Raw genomic sequence first — 6,004 nt, 5'->3', positions numbered from 1 at the left:
CTCGACCAAAAATAGACGCAGCGAAGCCTTTCCTCTATGGGTTTTAAGAGGTGTGTGCGCGCCTTTCCAGTTCTTTAAATATCACTTTGGTCTTGATATAAACTGGTAGACAGAGAAGCAGGGCGAAAAAGGTGTTGAGAGAGAGAGAGAGAGAGAGAGAGAGAGAGAGAGAGAGAGAGAGTTGACTACCCAGACTCAGCTCCAGTCAGTCTAGGCTCAGGCGCCTAAGGTGACGGACGGTTGTCGCAACCGCTCTTCATAGCGCACCTTGAGAGGAGCCAACAGAGCAAACGACGCTCGTCGTACTAACCATCTCATTCATTGCACATTAATCAATTAATTTAACGCGCTCCAGCCACTAGTGGTACGCGAACAATTGACTCCTTTTACAAGAGAGAGAGACACGGAAGCCTGTAATGACAAGTAAAATCTGAACGATGTTACAAAAAGGTGATCTTGAAAATGAGCGAACTGTGCACAGAGCGCGCTTAGCAAACTTCTTCGCTGACAACAAGTGACATTTTCTCAGGTAATGCAAGACTTGAGTTTTCGTCGCTTTTGCTCGCTTATAAAAGAAAAACAAAAATAAGTCCGTTTTGATTGTCAGATCTTTATTTTTCATTCACGGTTTTGTTAAATGTGGCTATTTCGATGGCCACTGTATTAGGCGAACTTTGAGAAAAATAACCTCAGGCATAAAACTATATAAAAAAAATTCCCAGTTTTGGAAAGTCATGATATGAACTGATCAGTCAGACGCTGGTTAATGATTCATCGGACTCTGACCGACGACTCATCAGCCTATTGGTCGATGACATCAGTCAGACACTGGTTATATCTCAATGCCTCATCAGTTAAGCGCTGACTGATGTCTCATTGTCTCACCAGTCAGAAACTGATTGATGATGACTCGTCAGTCAGGCACTGACTATGTATCAATGCCTCATCAGTTCAGCGCTGACTGATGTCTCATTGTCTCTCTAGTCAGACACTGACTGATGATGACTCATCAGCTAGACGCTGGGTGACAACTCTTCAGTCAGGACTGAGGGACGCGTCATCAATCAGGTCTGATTCATGACTTTTTTTTTTTTTTATAGGCACTGACTGATGACTCATCAGCCCCACATTCTTTTTGTTTCAGATTCCTGATACGTTTGATATTAAAAAATCTTTTCCTGGTAATGAATTACTTTTTTCTTTACTATTTACACAATGTAAGTCTTCGTAGGTTATCATCTAGACCTAATAGCAGGCTTTATTTGAGAGAAGCTATTTCAGCTACCTTACACACACACACACACACACACACACAAACACACAAAGCAGAGAATTCACCAGTCAGTCTTCGGTTACTCTGGTCATAACGGCTAATTCGGTTCAGGTATTTATGGACAAAAACGTATTGCTGGTGATAGGAAATAGTTTCTTGACCACAGGAAGAGTTTTCAGTGCTTCTTGGTAATTTTATGATCGCTCTGGTCGGGTTTGTATCTTGTGCTGTGCGTTTCTGGTAATAAACAGTACTAGTAATTAGTAGTGACGAAAACTTGTTAATGTTTCTTGTTTCATTCAAATCGGCATCAATGGTGACGTTTTAAGAGAAATTTTAATTATTTAAAAAAATATTTTTTATTATTTAGGCAAATATACATTTCTTAAATACTTCATTCGTGGTTATTTTACTCCACTTCAAGTCACTGCATTCAATAAATATCCGTAACCTGTCTAGACGACAGTAAATGCCATTCAAATAATATTTTGAATTATGGTGAAAACAAATTATTTTTGCGAAATCCGTAGTATTGTTGAGCTTCACGAATAACTCTCTAGGAAAAGAACGGAACGTATTTTTGAAAAGCACAAAAAAATAAAAAAAAAATCCCCCACCCTAAAGGAAAATTTTTTATTTACTTTTTGTGCGCAGAGGCATAAGCCTCTCAGAAGACGATCTCTTAATACTTCACTAAAAAAACTTCAATCAATAATTTATTGCCAGTTTTCTTCAATGCATTTCCAATTCTGTTCCATCTGCGTTTATTGCTTCCATCCTCTCTCAATAATTGCAACCTTTGGTTTCTAGTCCCTTCTACCGAACGTATTCCCACTGTTATTGCACTCCCTTTAGTCAGCTGTACTCTCTCTCTCTCTCTCTCTCTCTCTCTCTCTCTCTCTCTCTCTTTTCCATTCTTTTTCCTTAGCCGTTAACCTCACTCGCACTCTTTATTATCAGCAATAAGTTTCCTTCCATTCTTTCCAAACACCCGCGTCTTTTTTTTTTTATTCATTCTCTCCTATAAAACTTTTTTTTTTTTTTTTTTTTTTTTTTTTTTTTTTTTTTTTATCGTTCCCACTATTTCATCAGCCGTATCTTCTTTACATCCCCATTCTATTCAATCACCCGTACTAATCTCCAGAGTTCGTTAGCGGCGGCCTGAACTGGCGAGACAAAGAAACGGCTTCATCAAAGGAAAGGCGAAAATAATATTCTCATTACGAATTCACAAAGCTCCGATAAATTGGCCGCCGAAAAAAATATATCGCATTTCGTAATACGGTGGTAAAAGTAAACAGGTTGCATTTCTAAAAGAAATCTGCTCAGGATTAGAGAAAAGTAATGTAATGTATTTTTAATACAATATAATATAATATAATAAAATATAATATAGAGAAAGTAATATAATATAATATTAACATAATATATAGAAAGTAATATAATATAATATAATATAATATAATATAATATAATATAATATAATATAATATAATATATAATATAAAGAAATCTACCCAGAATTAGAGAAAGTAATATAATATAATACAATATAAATATAAAGAAATCTGCTCAGGATTAGGGAATAGTTATAATATAATATATATAATATATAATATAATAAAATAATATAATATAATATACGGAAAGTAATATAATATAATATAATATAGAGAAGGAAGATAAACTTGACAGATTGATTACAAACAGAAGATGTTTATTTTGATCACGTAGTGGTGAATCTATGCTCTAAGTAAGAATAGTTCTCATAACTGATAACTGATTATGGTAGCGTAATGTATTAATAAATTCTTGAAATTTCTCGTGGTTATAAATAAGAATATACAATATATATACATACATATATATATATATATATATATATATATATATATATATAACACACACACACACATTTGTTTAAATATTACTCTTTTTGCATTCTTTTATTTTGCACTTGTGCATATATATAGTATATAAATGTATATACATATATATGTATATATATATATAATATATATATATATATATATCTAATATTATATATATATTATATATATATATATATATATATATATATATATATATATATATATATATATATATACATCATATACATACAAGTGAAAAAAATAGAATGTAAAATTGCACATATTTTTATGTTTAAATTTGCAAAAACAAAAACACCGATATCAAGACGAAAGGTTCATATGCAAATTCTTTTATGGTCGCGTAGTAGCTGGGAGATTTGCTCGAACGATTTTGATCGGAGTCGAATTAACCGCCAAAACTTCACAGCTTCGGCTGAATTTTCGAAAAATTCGAAAATCGCAAAAAGGTTTCAGTTCAGCGGAGAAATAATAGACTGTTTACGGAACACAAATACTAAAATGGATATCGTGTACCACGGTTAAATGTCGAGTAAGTATGTGCGTGTGTGTGTGTTTCTGGGTGTGTGTGTGTGTGTGTGTATGAGAGAGAGAGAGAGAGAGCGCAGTGAAATCACATGGAGGTGAGAGAGAGAACACATTAAGATGCCATGTAGGTGTGTGTGTGTGTGAGAGAGAGAGAGAGAGAGAGAGAGAGAGAGAGAGAGAGAACACATTAAAATGCCATGTAGTGTGTGTGACAGAGAGAGAGAGAAGAGAGAGAGAGAGAGTACAGTAAAAATTACATGTAGGAGAGAGAGAGAGAGAGAGAGAGAGAGAGAGAGAGAGAGAGAGAGAGAGAGAGAACACATTAAAATGCCATGTAGTGTGTGTGTGACAGAGAGAGAGAGAGAGAGAGAGAGAGAGAGTACAGTAAAATTACATGTAGGAGAGAGAGAAGAGAGAGAGAGAGAGAGAGAGAGAGAGAGAGAGAGAGGGGAAATTCCTGTGCTGGATTTTCCATATAATGAAAACAGCAATTTAGAGCATAACGGCGTTCTAATCTCTTGACTGGTCTGTCGCGTTTTGGGATAAACATTCGTATGAAAATACCCCCGGAATTTGGCAGACACCAAATTCATTCTTTTCCGACGAGAGAGAGAGAGAGAGAGAGAGAGAGAGAGAGAGAGAGAGAGAGAGAGAGAGTTACAAGGAGTTAAAAGGATTAGGATGTCTCAAAGACTTGTTAGTCCATCCGAGGAGACATTGTGTACTCACTTATCTGTAGGAGAAGGTTTTACTGTGCATTCACAGTGTCCTAATGATTTTGTCTAGCTTTCTTTTAAACTCTTCCACACTGCTGTTGCTGTTTACTACTTCTGATGGCAGAGAGAGAGGAGACCGGAGCGGAGAAGAGGAAGAGAGACGAGGAGACGAGAACGAGACGAGGAGAGAGAGAGAGAGAGGAAACGTTATGGATGGAATAACGGCAATAACGCAAACAGAGAGTAGAGACAGATAACAAGAGAAAAGATATTTACTTCAACAGTTGAGACTCATGAACGATCTGGATAAAAGCACCGTGTGGAGAGAGAGAGAGAGAGAGAGAGAGAGAGAGAGAGAGAGAGAGATTCACGAAAGTTGTGTACAATCGTAAAATTTAAAACAATTTTTAATAATCCCGAAATCAATGCTGTACGGAAATACAAATGTATTTCAGACATAAAAGTTTAATTTTTTTTTCAATTTACACTAGTTTGGGGGGCGGGGAGGTGGGTAAGCGATCGTATTTGAATTTAAAAAAAATTTTTATTTTAAATTCCAAATTCGGGATCATTCCAAGTATTTTAAAGCTTTATTTTAAATCTTACAGTTCTAACTGTTGGTAGTGGTGTAATTCATTTTCTTTTTCGTTGAAGTTCGATGTGATAATGAATATTTTTTTTCATTGTACTCGAGTTTTAAGTTTTCTTTACAATGGGCTCTAATTATTGCTATTTCTACACTGCGTTCGAGTTCTTGCTATTTCTACAATGCGTTCGAGTTCTTGCTATTTCTACAATGCGTTCGAGTTCTTATTTGTACAATGGGCTCGAGTTCTTGTTATATCTACAATGCATTCGAGTTTTTGTTATTTCTACAATGATCTCGAATTATTGTTATTTCTACAATGCGGTCGAGTTCTTATTTGTACAATGGGCTCGAATTATTATTACTTCTACAATGCGTTCGAGTTGTAATTTCTACAATGGGCTCGAATTATTGTTACTTCAACAATGTGTTCGAGTTATTTCTACAATGGGCTCGAATTTTTTTTATTTCCGACACAAGAACGACGCAAAATGAAAATATAAAAAGAATAATAAATACAAAATGAACGAAAATGAAATATGCAATGTAAGAAAATAGAAAGAAAAAGATCAAGGGGAAACCGAAAGCAGAAAAGAAAAAGAATTCACCGAATAAACAAGAGGCGAAGCAGAAAATGAGATATCGCCTAAATATAATGAAGATCTCTGAATGAAGAAATAAAAAAAAAAATATATATATACATAAAATAAAATAAAAAAACAAACGACTAGAAAGAAACCAACTAAAGTAGCCAAGAATCCACCGTACCTGTTGCGGCTTGAGAGAGAGAGAGAGAGAGAGAGAGAGAGAGAGAGAGAGAGAGAGAGAGAGAGAGAGGAAGCCGTTAAAAGTAGAGTGAATATTATCCTCACTCATCCTCCCCGAGCCGCTGACTTTCATAGCCGGAGTCTCTTAGTATGAAAACCCCAAGCTGAATTTTATGTGCAGGATATAAGTTAAGAAATATAAGATAAGATATATAAGTTTAAGAAATATATAAGTTTAAGGAAAA

At 35.0% G+C, this 6,004-nt stretch overlaps 1 protein-coding gene across 1 annotated transcript in view; it reads left to right on the top strand.

Moving 5' to 3' along the window:
- Positions 1-229: 229 nt before the first annotated feature.
- The window catches only part of LOC135217024 (uncharacterized), a 313,643-nt gene continuing 307,868 nt past the window's right edge, over positions 230-6,004 (top strand). The window contains exon 1 of the mRNA XM_064252995.1: positions 230-529. The gene's annotated coding sequence lies outside the window, so the exon portion shown is untranslated. The remainder of the gene's footprint in view (positions 530-6,004) is intronic.

This window comes from Macrobrachium nipponense, chromosome 11 (genome assembly GCF_015104395.2).
Source record: "Macrobrachium nipponense isolate FS-2020 chromosome 11, ASM1510439v2, whole genome shotgun sequence".
Lineage (NCBI taxonomy): Eukaryota > Metazoa > Arthropoda > Malacostraca > Decapoda > Palaemonidae > Macrobrachium > Macrobrachium nipponense.
This window is presented reverse-complemented; position numbering and strand designations above follow the sequence as displayed.